General features: G+C 35.7%; 1 protein-coding gene and 1 non-coding gene across 19 annotated transcripts in view; both read left to right on the top strand.

Moving 5' to 3' along the window:
• The window catches only part of LOC128124757 (selenide, water dikinase 2-like), a 168,633-nt gene that overhangs the window by 97,180 nt on the left and 53,693 nt on the right, over positions 1-17,760 (top strand). For 16 of the 18 annotated variants that reach the window (XR_008222957.1, XR_008222960.1, XR_008222956.1 and 13 more), the window contains 2 exons: positions 8,671-8,711; positions 13,612-13,762. The gene's annotated coding sequence lies outside the window, so the exon portion shown is untranslated. Of the gene's footprint in view, positions 1-280; positions 411-8,670; positions 8,712-13,611; positions 13,763-17,760 lie in introns of all 18 variants that reach the window. The other 2 variants (XR_008222963.1, XR_008222961.1) reach the window with 2 other exon arrangements.
• On the top strand, positions 12,551-12,616 carry LOC128095866 (small nucleolar RNA SNORD109A). The gene has a single exon (XR_008213461.1). It is a non-coding gene; the product is annotated as a small nucleolar RNA SNORD109A (small nucleolar RNA).

The raw sequence follows: 17,760 nt of genomic DNA on the forward strand, positions 1-17,760 counted from the left end.
TTTTCTAGCTCCTTGCATTTGCCTGAGAACTTCATATTTTCTTTCTTTTTTTTTTGGTTTTTCAAGACAGGGTTTCTCTGTGTAGCTTTGTGCCTTTCCTGGAACTCACTTGGTAGTCCAGGCTGGCCTCGAACTCACAGAGATCCACCTGCCTCTGCCTCCCGAGTGCTGGGATTAAAGGCGTGCGCCACCACTGCCCGGCTATTTTTTAATTTTTATTAAGAATTTTTTTAAATTCATTTTACATACCAATCACAGAGCCTCATCTTCCCTCCTCCAGGCCCTCCAGCCTGCCCCGCAACATACCCCATTTCCTCCTACAAGAAGTTAAGGCCTCCCATGGGGAGTTAGCAGAGCCTGGTACATTCATTAGAGGCAGGTCTAAGCCTCTTCTCCTGCCTCAGCGATGTGTGAGTTTCATATTTTCATTTTTAACAGCTGTGTAATATTTCATTGAATAACTGTACCACTTTTAGGCTGTTCCCAATTTCATATCCTACCACAGAGACATTTGCTCAACTATGCTGCTCTATTCATAAAAGCATGTGATACTCTTTCAGAGGACCCAAGTTCAATTCCTAATACCCATGTGAAGTGGCTAGCAACTACTTATAAATCCTTCTCCAAGGGATTCAGTGCCCTCTTATGGACTCTATGGTCACTTCACTCAATCCATATCTACATTCATGTATAGATACATATACCTAATAAATAAAAAACAAGTCTTTAAAAATATTAAAAGTAAGTTAGAAATAGTTGGTAAGTGAATTGGTATAAGAGAATTAATAGAGAAGAGGGAAGGTTTCATAAGAGGAGTAAGAGAAGTGGGTAGAGCAGAGTGTCATAGAGAGGAAAAGAAAGAGCAAGTGATTAGAAAAAATATAAATACCAACAATGAAAAAGTCCAAAATATGTGGATGAATGTAAAAATGGACATAAAAATATCATGGAAAGAATACAGTAAAATCAAAATACCTCTAATGTAGACATGAGGGAAGAAGACAGGAGTTAAAAAGAAGAAATGGAAAAAATACATAAACATAGATGTATATGTGAAAAGGAATAACACGTTAAAAATTAAACTTAAAATTACAATAAAGTAGAATTTTGCTAATCATGTAGAAAGACAAACAAATCATCAGGGATAAAGAAAGTTTGTTAGAGTAGGTTCTTTTGGGGTCCTCATAAAATAGAGACTGCATGGAGCACAAATGTTGTTAGTTGTGCTTATGAATACATCTTTATGCTTGTTTCTGAGTTTATATTGGACAAGTGTCATATCCACCAAAGACGTCTTTAAATTCAATAGTTTTTCTTCTTTGAGTAGGAGGAGGTCTCTGTTATCCACACTTAGCTTTGCACTTTGTGTGCAAGCAGATTTTCTCATAACTCCCCAGGGCCCACTATGAAGTGGATAACGTTTTTGATGTAGATGCCTGCCAAAAGTTCTGGGAGTGTAGGAAGTAACTACAGTACTGAGATCAATACAGGTGAAGAAGACCTCTTGAGCAGTAACCACCTTTCTGGGAAGATGGAGCTGTGGGAATCATGCATATTTCTACATCTTTCTAGTGCTTGTGCTCTACCTCAGTGAACAAGAGAAAGATAATTTGAGAATTTAATATATCCATTTTCCTTAGCAGCAGAGCTATTTAACACATTTTAATTATCAATTGATATGATCTGCCACTGTCCACTGAAGATAGGATCATGTTTCCCCATACACTTTCCAACTTGAGCAAAGCTCTTGGCACATGTAAACACTGGCTTTTCAGAGTCCATTTCTCCTTCTGTACATGATTTCCTTGCTGAGTTTTCTATAATCCACAAGTTATGGCATGCCTGTGAATGTTCCCTGATCACAGGCCCTGATAATAGCTCAGTTTTTAAATCTATTTCATCTCAGACGAGCACAGGCCACTGTCCTCAGAGTCATAAAATAGGATTTTTCTCTGCCAATAACACATACATCAAATGAATCATTGTGTCACCAAAAATTGTATCTAGATTTAAGACTTGTGAGGGCTGTTGCCTGTCATGATGGTATGCTGCCCACACTTCATCTTATTTACCTATTGGAAGCAGACTCTGTTATCCTCCCCTTGCTACCTCTGAACTGTGCACACAAGGCAGTGGGTGGCTTACTTTTGTGGGTTGCACTTTCTTTTTTTCTTGTTTGTCTTTAGGTACTGGTACACTTCATTAATCAATTTCTGAAACTGTATCACACACACACACACACACACACACACACACACACACACACCTATACATACATACAAATGTATATGTGTACACACACACACACACACATATGCTGTTTTTGTTTTTAAGACAAGTTCTCACTATGTAGTCTTGGATGTCCTGGAATTTAATATGTAGATCAGGCTGGCTTTAAACTCATAGATATCTATGTGCTGTTGTCTCCAGCGTGCTGGGGTTATCTGGTTGCACCACTACAACTGGTAATTTGTATTTGTTCTTGTTCTGTCTCCTTTACCTGATCACAGAGACATACTCTTCTCTGCAAACTTATCCAGAGATCCATGTTCTTTCAGTGAAATAATTTTTGAAAAATTAGTTCTTTAAAGGTCTTACAGAATTGAGCAGTGAATATTCCAGTCCTATTCTTTTCTTTTGGAGAAGACTATTATTGCTTTAAAGTTATTATAAATGTGTTAGTTGCTTATATCAAATCAATTTAATTTTAGTAGGTCATATGTGGCATTAAGTGCAAACATTTCTTCTAAAATGATAAATTGATTGGAAAATATGTGTTCAGGATATCTCATAATATGGCTTTATGGTATAAGCTGCAATAATCTCCTTTTCATGAATAATTGTATTAGTTTGTATTGTTTCTCTTTTTTTCTTTTGGGTAGTTTGAATAAGGTTTTGCTATTATTGTTTGTCTTTTCAAAGAATCAGCATTGTCTCATTGATAATTTCTAGTCTATTCTTGATTTCATTAATTTATTCCCTGATTTTCACTATTTCTTTCCTTCTATTACTTTTGTATTTGTCTAGTTCTCATTTTTATAAGAGTTTTAGGTATACTACTGGATTATTTGTTTGAGGTTTCTCTTGTTTTAAATTATAGGCTGCCAAAGATACAAAAATTGTCTTACAATTTCCTTTGCTGAATCTCAAAGGTTCTGGTAAATTGTGTTTCATTTTCCTTTGATTCCAAGTGTTTAAACATGCCCCACCCTGCAATTTCTTGAGTAATCCGCCTAGCTTTGAAAAGTACATTGCACCATTCCTTTATGTTTCCATATCTTTTCTAGTTTCTTTATTTTTCTCTTTATTTCATGACAGTCTGATCAGATATAAGAAATTATCTCAGTTCTTTCCATTTGCTAAGACTTCTTTCATGGCATAAAACCTGCTCTGCTCTAAAGAAAGTTCCATGATGTGCTGAGATAAATGAATATTTTAATATTATCATATAGAATTTTCTTCAGATATTTTTAAAGCCCATTTGATCAATGGCATAGTTTAAACTCTGAATTTTCTTTCTTGACCTTTCTTTTCTCTATGAATGAACTCTATATTGATTAGAGTAGGGCATTGAAAGTCCGCATTAGATCATCTGGGTCTTTGTGGGATACCCAATAATACATGTTTATAATTATTGGAGTTTCTTGATAAACTGTTCATTTTTCAAAGTTATTTTTGTTTTCATTTTATGTATATGTATGTTTTTCTACATATGTGCATGTGTACTGCCTGTATGTCTAGTGTCTGCAGAGGTCAGAAAAGAAAATTGAATCTTCTGGAACTGGAGGTACAAACAGTTGTTAGTCTTCATGTGGGTTCTTTCAGTTGTACATGTTATCTGCTAGAGCTACAGGTACTTTTAACTATTGAGCCATTTCCCTCATCCCTCATCCCATTTTTAATTTTAAATTATTGACCTCTTTTTTTTCTGACAGTTTTAACCTGAAATCTACTTTTTCAGATATAAGCATGGAACTCTATTCTGCTGTCAGATTTTGTTTTCTTGAAATATCATTTGTAATTCTTTGCCTTTCAGTCTGCGTAAATCTTTGGCTGATAACCACGTTTCTTGCAGATAAACAACAGGCCAATTAGTCTGTGTCTTAGATTTGAAAATTAATACCACTTACATTTATGGTTATTGTTGAAATATAAGTATTATTAGTTTCCTCTTCACTTTAGATATTTTCTGGTTTACTGATTTATATTAATAAATTCCTTCCTTTTTCACATCTTGTAATGTGAATAGTTTCCAATATGGTGAATACTAGTCAATAGTAGCAACCAAAGGCTCAAGTTAGGTACCAGTTAAATTTCTCTGTTCAATCAGATATGTAGGTGTTGTCCTCAGAAATAGCACCTTATCATCCGTTTGTGGATAACAATCAATAGCTTTAACAGTTGCCTCAGTGGTTTGATTTCTTCATGTGATCAAAATTTCAATTAGATGTACTCTATTTCTGGCACTGGAGGTTTCACTTGGTAGTGACAGATAGATAGCGAGTTAGGGATTTGTCTTTCCCATTATTTGATGACTGTATTTAAATTTCTTTTGTAAATGGACATACTTTTAGATTCTTTTGGTGTTGTGGGTTTCCATATAATCCATGAAATGTTCCTTAGAGTTAGCCATCCTTCTTGGTTTCCCCTCATTTACCCTCGTCTTCATCCCTCTCCATTTCCTCCTCATATTTCAGTCTCCTCATTGTCTCTCTCCATAGCTATATACTCTATTTCCCCCTTCTTTGGGGATCCTCTATTCACCCCAGTCCTTTGTTCTATACTTAACCTCTGTGTTTAAATAGATTGTAGCTTATTTATCAACAACTTAATAGTTTACACCTACATATAAGGGAGTACATACCATATTTGTCTTTCTAGGTATGTGTTACCTCATTCAGTTTGATTTTTCTAGCTCTATACATTTAACTGTGAAATTCATGTTTTCATTTTTTAACAGCTGAATGAAATTCAATTGTGCAAATGTATCACATCTTCATTATCCATTAATCTGTTGATGGGCATCTGGGCAATTTTTCATTTCCAGTTGCTATGAATAGAACATACAGAGTAAATATTTCTGTAGTAGGATATATAGTCATTTGATCTATGTCAAGTGTGGCATAGATTGAACTTGAGGTAAATTTATTCTACACTTCCTGAGGAACCACCACATTGACTTCCAGATTGGCTGTAGAAGTTTGCACTCCCATCAGCAATGGATGAGTTTTCCCCTTACCAGCATGAACTATCATTTGTTTTACTGATCTTGGCCCTTCTCACTCATGTAAGAAGAAATCTCAAAGTCATTTTCATATGAATTTCCCTGAGGACTAAGTTGTTGAGCTTTTCTTTGAGTTTTTCTCAGCCATTTGTATTTTACCTTTGAGAATTCTGTTTAGAACTGTACATCAACTTTTAAAATTGAGTTATTTGTTTTCTAGTTGTCCAGTTTATTTTCTTTAGTTCTTTTATATATTTCAGATATTCACCCTCTGTTATATGTGTAGTTGGAAAACATCTTTTCTCAATTGGTAGCCTTCTACATTGTCTAAATAATGGTGTCCTTGCCATACAGAATCATTTCAGTTTCATGAAGTGTCATTTAATGTTGTTCTTAATGACCATGTCATTGGTGTCCCATTCAGAAAGTCTTTTTCCTGTTCCAATGAGTTCATTAGTATCCTTTACTTTATTTTCTATCAGATTCAGGGTATCTGGCTATATATTGAAGTACTTGAGACATTTGTAATTGAGTTTTGTAAAGGGTGATAAATATGGATCTGGTTGCATGTAGCCATCAAGTTTGACCAGTACCATTTGGTGAAGATAGTATCCTTTTCCAGCTTGTATTTCTTGGATTTATTGTTAAAAATTACAAACCCATGGGTATTTGGACTCCCCTGCTGCCTCACCAATTCAGAGCTTCCTTTTCTTTAACCATTCTTGTTATGTGTACATATAAATGAATGAATATATGAATATAACTAGCTGAGTTTCTTTAGTGTTACCTGCATGCATATGTTTCTAGGGCAGACCACTTGATATTAGATAATATTTCAGGGACCAATCCCTGGGGAAAACAAATTCTCCCTCTCTCAGCAGGTGTTAATTTCCTATAGCTTGTAACCAATAGGCAAGTCTTATAACATTTAACCCATCTATACTGGGATGTCAGCTGGTGTTGTTATTGTAAAGGTCTTGTTGGGTAGCATATTGTTGTTATTTTGTGGATATAGTTCCCTTTTGTAGCTAGATGTCCCAATTCTCTGGCTTTTATAATCCTTCTCTTTATTCTTTCACTGTGTTCTCTGAATCTTAGTTATAGGAATTGTGTTGTGGATGTATCAAATGGAAAAAGGCACCCTATTGTCAATTGTTCTCTGAATTTTGACTAGTGGTGGCTTTCTGTAATGGTCCTCTACTGAAAAAAGAATCATCTCTTGTGAAGGATGATATATACAATAATCTCTCTGTATAAGAATATGTATTTAGAATGCAGTTAGGAATTAAACTGGTTTAGGAAAGTAGAGATAGTAGGTACTATCCTCTGATCCATGACTTCATTGTCCACATGCATTTGGTTAGGTTTATGATAGCAGGAATGATTTCCTACTAAGAGGATGTTGATTCCCAATAAGACAGCTGTTCACTACTGTCAGTACATAAGTGCCACTATTCTATCTTTTAGAATAAATTACCATAATGGTAATGGTTTTAGTTCATGAGTATCATAGCTGTGTAAGACTATTTTTAATTTTTTCCTTTATGTTTATTTTATGTGTATGCATGTTTCCATGCATATATGTGTGTGCACCACCTGCATGCCTCATGCCAAGGAGACTAGAACAGGGCATTGCTCTGAGGCTAGAGCTACAGACAGTTGTGAGCAATCATGTGGAATAACACTTGGAGAACTAGAAAAGCAGTCAATGCTCTGAATCTTTGAGCCATCTATCCAGGCATGGGAGGGACTATTGATTGTTTTGCTCTTGGTAGATAGCATACCATCTTCTGATACTTTGAAAAGTATTCCAAACAGCAGATGTTTTTGGTTAGATATAACTAATGCTTTATTGAAGAGCATTAGTTAGTAAACTAATCTCAACATATAACTAAATATGAAGGATGATAGTAAAATTAATCTTCGTGGGTAGATAATACAGCTTCCATACTATGAATTATGTTTCAAGGCATGGGATCCATCCATATAAGCAATTGGTCACTGATACTTCGATTGTACCAAAAAGAGCAGGATGCTGCCATTGCCCACAGTTACCATCCTTAACTACATGGTAGCACTGTATTGCTGAAGATTCCACACATTTTGGTTGTAGGATGAAGATAAAACAGTCTCAAAAAGTCCAGGAAACTTTTCTTTTTAACCTGCCTGCCAGATTTACTATTGCCAGATGGTGTTATGTAGATTGATAGGTAAGAAAACACACAAATGCTCTTACACCTGGAGACATTCTATGTTGAAATACTGAGTGAAAGGTAAGACATGCTCACTAGTGTAACAGAGTGAAAACTGCTATCACGTAACTAAAAGCATAAATAAAACATGGTATATGTAAAATTGAAAGCTGTAAAGCCAAAAATTATTTAATTTCAGGAAAAGTATTTTATCTAGAAACAAGTACAGCATATCTTGTCTCTCACCTGCACACCTGAGCTTCTACTTGTTATAAATGTGTATTTATGTAGGAGGGAGTATAGGTTTAGTTCCCAAAAAGATAACTGTAACCATAACAGATGAAATAAACAGCAGTGAAGAAGATAAGAGATAATTGTGACATGAAAAAGTATAGAGAGTTGACTGTTTTAGGTAGACATAGAAATCTGAAAGTTAGGATGGGTGATAAGGAAGAGGAGCAGGAATTTGAGGAACCACCAAGATAAGAATGTATAGGCATGACATCATGAAACCAGTACCTTTGAATTGAAATTAAATGTCTCTTTTAGAAAGAACAAATAACATCGGAGAATCATTGACAATTTATTTTTATTATCAGAAAAGGGACCAAGTTTTATTTTTTATACAGCATACACTATCCTGTAACTCAATGCCTCCTAGTCCCAAGATACAATTAGGGCCATTTCCAGCACAGTGAAACCATTCAATGAATATCAAAACAAATGTGGATCAGCAGGAAAATGACAATGGGGACAGTTAAGATTCAACAATGACCATACTCAACTATGTGCAAGAGAAGTAGAAGTTTGTAACAAACATAAGTATTAGTAGGAGGGTGTACTGCTAACAGGAAATTGAAAATAATTGTCAACAATTCCAAGTCTGGAGAAGATCCAAGGACTTCAGCACTTATTTTCACAAACAATCTATAAACCTCTTGGGGCATGGGTGTAAGCTGCCCTTTGATCTACAACTCCGAAATACAAACTGTTAATAAAATAACAAGATAAGCAGATCCACAACAACCATCAATAAAGATACAGATACAAAAAGATGCTGAACTACAAAAACAAAAACAGAACCACATGCATGTCTTACAGAATTTCCCAGAACATGAAAGTAGAATTGAAACCAGTACATTACAAATTACCATGAAACAGAAAAAAGATATAAGGTAGCCAAACTTGGATATTACTTTATATTGCCTTGAGGCATTGTCTTTACTGACTTATTTTATATGTATTGTGTTTCAGGTTATAAGCCTGAAGAGTTGCTTGTACTTCAGAGAAATCAGGTAAGCCATGACATTGTTTCTGTTGATGTCCATTTTGTTTTCTCAGGTTCTTGATATCATATACTCAGAGATGTAGATCAGTGACCATGTGAGAATGCTTTTACTGAGGTCTCTATTGTGAAGAGTACCATCCCCTCTTTCAACAAGGCATCATTTTTCTTATTTTTCTTTTAGAAAAGGTTCTAGATTTATGAGACAGTAATCGAGGAATAACTGAGAGAAGGTAGTGTCATTAAATCAAACATCTACTCAGGCTTTAATCTTCCTAAACAGAAAACAGTTCACTGGTGTACAGAAAGCAGTTCTAAATTTAGTGTTCAGCTCTAATGTGAGGTTTTCAGTTTTGGAGCTTGCATCATCAATGCTAAAGCCTCTTAAGATCCCTATCTCACTCATATCTAGCATGCAAACATTAATTCTCAATTTCCAATAGGTTTCTGTATCCCCAGTGATGAAAGCAAGGACCATCACTGTACAACGTGAAGGCCCCAAGAACACTGACATAAATAAATAGGTTTTGGGGGAGTCAGAGATCCTTAGAAATGAATTTTCAAACTGGATCAATTGTGTTTTAACTCGTTTGTAATTAGGATGCCACATTAGAAGTGCTCTCTGTTTATTTCCTAAGCATGCTTTAAAGCATTTTCCTTCCTCTTACAGAGATAATGCACATGCATGTGTCTTGTTGCACTGGTCACTAGAGCAAAGGCATGATACCAGACTAGGTGCCCATCCACTGACTAAGGCACAAATGAAATGTGATATATATATATATATATATATATATAATTATATTATTTTGATGAGTGCATAAGCCTAAACTTATATAATTTATGGTGATACTGAAGCAAATAATCTAGACTCAAATAATACAAATTGGATATGCTGTCTCTCACGTGCACATCTGAGTGTCCTCTTGATACATATACATGTTAATGTATGGGTGAGGGTGGTTTAATATCTTAAAGATAAAAGTGGAACCATGAAGGAAGAAATATAAAGGGCCAGAAGGATAAGAGAACATATCTTTTAGAAAGTGAACAGATTACTAACTGTTGCAGCCTGAAATGAGAAAGTGTAAGTGGACATAAGTGATGAAGGAAAGGAGCAGGGAATGGAGGAACTATGAAAACACAGTACTCCTAAATATCTCATGAAACTTCCAACTTTGTATGCTAGTTGAAAGTTCCTTTTAGAAAGAACATGTAACATTTTCCAATCAAAAGCCCCTTTTTTCATTTTATGTAAAGCATATTTTTATAACAATTCAGTCATCTCAGATGAATACTTCAAGTTTTCTATTATTTATACTGCCTCACTTATCTCTAATTTACCTTGAGCAACCCATGACACATTTATTTATGCTGAATTTATCAGGTACAATGTACAGATTGCAAAAAGTCTACTGGACAATTGTCTTCTTTTTTCACATCATAGAAGACATGTTTGCCCATACTTTGCCTGGCTGTGGATATGTTCATCTGCTGATAGAGAGCTCTAATGGATAGTATCTGGGGATGCTAACCAATTCATACAATTTTCAGTCTGAGCTAAAAATTCCCACCTATAAGACAAGTGATATTTTCAAAGCTTGGCTTAGAATATTTAGACCTAGGCCTGATTTATGATCCTAGCTTTTGAAGAAATAGATATCTTTAGAGTGTCCCAAATGTGACCCAAGAATTGCTTCATTTCTTTTACTCTGAATAGTGCTGTAGTTACTTGACTAAACGAGACATAAACTCAGGGTCTGGGAGATCAACAGCTGAATGTATGCACATTTAATGAAGTCTCTCATTTGAAAGGTGCTTCTTTCTTCTTTCAACAAACATTTTTATTTTCCCCTTTGTTTAAGACTCTGAATTTCCAGGACACATATTGTTATATAATTGGCATAAGCTAGTGACGTGGAAACCAGGTATCTATGAAGCTTGGCTTCTGACTGATGATAACAAACTGGTGATTAATATGCAGTCATAAGTTAAGTATCCAGCTTTAAATGAAGGTTCACTCTTCAGCTATGTAGTTCAGAGAATTAACATTAAGGTTTTTCACTATTTCATTCAATCTTGCCATCTCAGCATTAATGTTCTATTTCTTCCTTGCTAGGACTCATACCAAATTGCTTACAGCTAGGCAGAGTATAGGTCTCTTGAATGAAGCACATGGGCTTTAGGTACTATTGGAGTTCCTTAGAAATGTATTTTCAGATTGGATCTACTATATATTAACTACTTTGTAATCAGTACACCATGTTTCAGTTTTTTTTCACATTATTTCCAAGACATTTTTTGAGGTTTTCTAACATAAAACAGAGGTATTACTATTCATGTTTCTTGTTACACTACTCACAACACCAAAGATCTGGCACCAGACTAGATGTCTATCCACAGATAAATGTACGAAGACAATATTTTATATATAAGCATTTGCTAATGATTAAGCCATAAATTTAACATTATACAATATCAGGAAAATGGATTTTTGAAACTGATGATACTCAGGGAAGTAATATAGTACTTAAAAACAAAAACAGCATGTGTTGTTTCTTATCAGCACATATGAGCTTCCTTTTGATATGTAGATATATTAAGAAAGAACCTGGTGTTTGAGATCTTGAAAGTAGGTTGAGAAAGAAAGCAGATGAACACTAGAGCAGTATAATATAAGAATACATGATTCACCCGATAAGTAGACTACTGCATGCTGAAATGGAAAAGAACCACAGATATGTATTTTAAGAGTGGATCCTCTGTATTTTTGTTTGTTTGTTTGTTTGTTTTCGAGACAGGATTTCTCTGTGTAGTTTTGGTGCCTGTCCTGGACCTCACTCTGTAAACCAGGCTGGCCTTGAACCCACAGAGATCCGCCTGGCTCTGCCTTTCTAGTGCTGGAATTAAAGGCATGCACCACTGCTGCCCGGCCGATCCTTTGTATTTTGAATACTTTGAAATTAGCATACCATTTTACAGATTTCCTCTAATTATTTCCTAAGAATTAATAAATTTTCTTTTTATAACATACATAAAAAATTCATTATACTTATGCCAATCTACATAAGAGCAAGGCCATGGTACAAATTATATTTTCATCCATAAGCAAATGAAGAAAATGTTTTATATTTGCATTTAGGAAGCCATGCATCTCTAAATATATAGTTTCAGGAGAACAAATTCATATGGAATTGATGATTCAGAAGCATGTAATCCTGACTCAAAAACAAAAACAACACATCTGGTATCTAGCCAGTCCATTTAAGTATATTGATGTAGGGCTGCCTAAGGTTTTTGTCCTAAAAGGAAAACAGGAGCCACGAGGAAGAAGGTAGGCAGGGAATACATGTTTCAGAAAGTGAAGAGTGTATTGATAATTGCAAGTAGAAATAGTAAAGAAAAACTGTGCTGGGAGATGGGCAAGAGGAATATAAAGTAGAGGATTCACTCACACATGACACTAATGAATGTGGTCTCATTATATCCTAACACAGGATGCTGACTAAAAGATCTTTTATAAAGAAACCACAACATTTGACAATCATTGGCAATAGTTTCATTTTACATCAAGAAAAACAGATTTTAGGACAGAAAGTCAATTCAGAAGGAGTTTCAGGGTTTTTTTTACTAGTAATGGTTTCACAGTACAGTATTTTGATAACTTATTTATTTCTCATTTCTAACAAACAAATGACAATTTATTCATTCTGACTGATTTAGTGCCTCTGTTCAGCAACTGAGCAACGTGTCTTCTGCAAAATCGTCTTCTTCCTTATCAAACAAAGTAGATAGACTTTCCAAGGTTTTGCTTGGCTATGAAAATACATGTTGAGAGAGATCTTGGATTGAATGATGATGACAATAACTGTCTGAGAATGCTGAGTAGATCATACAAATAGCAATGTGATGTCCAGATGTAGGATATTCTGATAAGATCAATGAAGCTTTCAGATCCTGGCTTTCTCTCTTCAGTTTTCACCAATAGCATATAACAGTTCAGGCTGGCTTTAGTATACTAGCTGTTGAGAAATGGGAATCTTTTCTCAATTGTACCCTAATACTTGCTATATTTCTTTCACTCTGAGTAGCACTGTAATTAATAGGACAGTATAGATTTATAAATAATTGATAGAAAAGTGCAAATGTTGAAATGATGGAATCAAAAAAGATGTAAGCCCTGGAAAAATGCACTTACCTGCTCACTAGCACTGTCAACAGAATATGGCCTTATTATATTAACTAAATTGCAAGGAAGGGCTGGCAGGGCTCTTAGCCTTCATAATGAGTATTTTCAAGGACTGTGTCTTTCCTTTTTCTTTTTCTATAATGTTCATCAACGTTTGATTATTGAGTGAGGAAGCTTTCTTCAATAGTAACTGACATTGGGTTTGTCAAGATTTAAGAAAGCAAGAGTATCAGTGGATGCTAATGGCAATCATATCGGTCATAGTTAATGACCATGAAAGCTTTCATGATTTGCTGAAATAATCAAGCCTTCTTAGCATCATGATTTCTTCTTCATATATTTTCTTTAATTTATGATCATTGTCATTAAAGCTATGCCAAACTTGAATGATTATGTGTGAAGTATGTCCTTCATGTTCATTGAAATATATGTTATTGTTTGCAAACTGAGTGTATTCACTCAACTTTGAATGGTCAAAATCAGAAACCACAACCTACTGTAGGACCTACTTCAAATCATCTCTTGAATCTGACCCACAATTCAGGAAAATAGCTGCTGAGTAAAAAATTGAGTAAGTAGATGCAAAAGGACCACAGATAATGAAGCAAACACATGAAGATTCTCAACTAAGAAAATTACATAACCACAAAGATTCATTTCAAAATATTACCAGATCATCAAGGTTCAATTGAAATCAACACATTTAATATTTTTCCCCAAGGGAGTGAAGAAATGAAGGCTTTAAGACTCTTGATATGAAGCATACAATGAATACACATGCAAAGCAAAGATACAAAAGAAACAGAAGTATTTTGTCCCAGATAAATTGTGGTATACAATATTCTCAATAAGAAATTGTCAAAGAATTAAAGGTAAGAACTGGCTTATAATTTATTGTGTACAAAATGCTTTCATGGGGCAGTGGTAGTGCATGCCTTTAATCCCAACACTTGGAAGACAGAGGAAAGGAGATCTCCGGGGTTAAGGTCAGCCTGGTCTATAAAATGAGTTCCAAGTCAACCAGGGCTACTCAGAGAAACCTTGTCTCAAAAACAAGAGAAAATAAAAAAGAATAAAAAACAAAACAAAACAAAATGCTATTACTTATGTCAAGCAAATATGGCTTCTGACATAATAAACATAGTATGTGTGTTATGCCTCAAGGAACCACATAGTTAAGAGAGAAAAATTCAATATTTTCCAAGGACTTTCATGGATAGGGAAAGGTATCCACTCTGTTTCATAATCTGATGGAGCAAGAAAACAGAAGGAAATTATTAAAGGGATATATCTAATATAAATTCTCTACTTGAATATTACTTCCACTATCCTCTCTGAGATAACACCTTTGTTTCTTCTAGCACTATTCAGTGTTCTTTGATTGACTGCTTTAGAGGAAACAATTAGAAAAGAAACAAGACCATGAAAAAGAAGTTCAATATGGTGAAAGAAATTCAGCCAACTTAATGTTTATAGGGGTGGTTGTATGTGCTCACATACTTTCAGAATTCTGCCTGTAAGACGAAGTTGGATATTACTTTCCATTGCTTGGCACATTCCCATGCCTGATACATTGTTTAAATTTATTTTACTTAATATTTTTCCTGTTTATTTTACATAACAAGTACAGTTTCCACTCCCTCCTCTCCTCCCATTCCCTCCCCACCACCTATTCTCTAAGCCCCTCCCCATCTATTCCTCCTCTGTCTCCATTCAGAAAGGGGTCAGGCCTCCCATGGGCTTGAACAAAGAATGAGACATCAAGGTGAGGTAGAACCAAGCTCCTCCTTTTGTATCAAGATAATCCAGCTTGGGCAACACATTAGCTAAGCACCTGGGCCAGATCCTGATCTCACAGATAGGAGCCTTACAAACAGACCAAGCTACACAATGGTCATACACATGCAGAGGGCCTATGTCAATCCCATGCAGGCACCCTAACTGGTAGTCCATAGTCCATGAGCTCCCATGTGCTCAGGTCAGCAGTTTTGTGAGTTCCCCATCATGAACTGGACCCCCCACACATACCTGGCTCATACAATCCCTCCTTCCTTTCTTAAGGAGGATACCCTGAGTTTGGCCCAGTGCTTGGTTGAGGATCTCTGCATCTTCTTCCATTGGTTACTTGATAAAGACTCTCTGACAAGAATTAGGGTAGTTACCAGTCTGATTACAGTAGATGACCAGTTCAGGCACCCTCTCCACTATTGTTAGGAGTCTTAGCTGATGTCATCTTTATGGATTCCTGGAAGTTTCTCTGGCACCAATTTTTCTCTAACCCTGAAATGCTCCCCCCAATCAAAACATCTCTTTTGTTATACTCTCCCTGTATCCTGTCCCCAATTTGCCTCCTGTGCTCAGTCCACTCCACCAATTCCCTCAAGTTCCCATCCTCCCATGACTCCTTGCCCTTAGTTTACCAAGAACATCTAATTATGCCAGCACCATTTGTTGAAGATGCTTTCTTTTTTCATTGTATAATTTTGGCTTGTTTGTCAAAAATCAGGTGTTCACTAGTGAGTGGGTTTATGCCAGTGTCTTTGACTCAATTCCATTGATCCACATGTTGGCTTTTATGCCAATATCAAACTATGTTTATTACTGTAGTTCTTGAAGTCAGGGATGATGATACCTCTGGAAGTTCCTTTATTGTACAGGATTGTTTGGAGTATCCTATGTTTTTTTTCCACATGAAGTTGAGTATTGTTCTTTACAGATCTGTGAGGAATTGTGTTGGTATTTTGATGGGGGATTGCATTGAACCTTTTGATTACTTTTGATAAGATTACCATCTTTACTATGCTAATCCTGCCTATCCATGAACATGGGAGATCTTTCTATTTTCTGATATCTTCTTTAATTTATTTCTTCAGAGACTTAAAGTTCTTGTCATATAAATATTTCACTTGTTTGGTTAGAGTTATCCCATGGTATGTTATATTTTGTGGCTGTATTATAGGATGTTGTTTCTCTAAATTCTTTCTCAGTCTATTTATCATACGTATATAGGAAGGCTACTTATCTGTTTTAGTTAATCTTGTATTCTACCACATTACTGAAGTACCTTATCAGGTGTAAGGGCTCCCTGGTAGAACTTTTCAGGTCACTTTTATATACAATTTTGTCATTTGCTAATAGCAAAAGTTTGACTTCTTCTTTTCCAATTTGTATCCCTTTGATCGCTTTTTGTTGTCTTATTGCTCTAGCTAGAACTTTGAGTACTATATTGAATAGATAAGGAGAGAGTGGACAGTTTTGTATTCTTTCTGATTATATCAGAATCACTTTGAGCTTCTCTCCATTTAATTTAATGTTGGCAATCATCTTTCTGTTTATTGCCTTTATTATTATTATTATCCTTGCATCACTGATCTCTCTTAGGGTCCTGCTTTCTAGGTAGCCTCCCTGGAGTTGTGAGTAGCAGTCTAGTCATCTTTGTTTTACATCTAGTATCCTCCTATGAGTGAGTACATACCACGTTTATCTTTCTGAGTCTGGGTTACCTCACTCAGGATGATTTTTTCTAGATCCATCCATTTGCCTGCAAACCTCATGATGTCATTGCTTTTCTCTGCTGAGTAGTACTCCATTGTGTATATGTACCACATTTTATTTATCCATTCTTCAGTTGAAGGGCATCTAGGTTGTTTTCAGGTTCTGGCTATTACAAATAATGCTGCTATGAACATAGCTGAGCATGTGCCATTGTGGTATGATTGAGCATTCCTTGGGAATATGCCCAAGAGTGGTATAGTTGGGTCTTGGAGGAGATTGATTCTCAGTTTTCTAAGAAAGCACCATATTGATTTCCAAAGTAGCTACACAAGCTTGCATTCCCACCAACAGTGGAGGAGAGTTCTCCTTGCTCAACATCCTCTCCAGCATAAGCCGTCTTCAGTGTTTTTGATCTTAGCCATTCTAACAGGTGTAAGGTGATATCTCAGAGTTGTTTTGATTTGCATTTCCCTGATGATTAGGGATGTTGAGCAATTCCTTAAATGTCTTTCAGTCATTTGAGCTTCCTCTGTTGACAATTCTCTGTTTAGCTCTATAGCCCATTTCTTAATTGGAGTGTTAGGCATTTTGATGTCTAATTTCTTCAGTTCTTTATATATTCTAGATATCAGCCCTCTGTCAGATGTGGGGTTGGTGAAGATCTTTTCCCATTCTCTAGGCTGTCGCTTTGTCTTGTTGACTGTGTCCTTTGCTCTACAAAAGCTTCTCAGTTTCAAGAGGTCCCATTGATTGATTGTTTCTCTCAGTGTCTGTGCTACTGGTCTTATATTTAGGAAGTGATCTCCTGTGCCAATGCGTTCAAGACTACTTCCTACTTTCTCTTCTATCAGGTTCAGAGTAACTGGATTTATGTTGAGGTCTTTGATCCACTTGGACTTAAGATTTGTGCACAGTGACAGATATGGATCTATTTGCAGCCTTCTACATGTTGACATCCAGTTATGCCAGCACCATTCATTGAAGATACTTTCTTTTTCCATTGTACAGTTTTGGTTTCTTTGTCAAAAATTATATGTTCATAGGTGTGTGGATTAATGTCAGGGTCTTCAATTTGATTCCATTGGTCTACATGTCAGTTTTTATGCCAGTACCAAGCTGTTTTTATTACTGTAGTTCTATAGTAGAGCTTGAGGTCAGGGATCGTGATGCCTCCAGAGATTGCTTTATTATTCAGGATACTTTTAGCTATCCTGGGTCTTTTGTTTTGAAGTCTATTTTATTAGGTATTAGGATAGCTATGCCAGTTGCTTCTTAGGTCCATTTGCTTGGAAAGCCTTTTCCCAGCCCTTTACTCTGAGGCAGTGTCTGTCTTTGAAGTTAACGTGTGTTTCTTGTATGCAGCAGAAGGATAGAT

This window comes from Peromyscus californicus, unplaced genomic scaffold, assembly GCF_007827085.1.
Source record: "Peromyscus californicus insignis strain IS unplaced genomic scaffold, ASM782708v3 Scaffold_4__1_contigs__length_199733344, whole genome shotgun sequence".
NCBI classification, from domain to species: domain Eukaryota; kingdom Metazoa; phylum Chordata; class Mammalia; order Rodentia; family Cricetidae; genus Peromyscus; species Peromyscus californicus.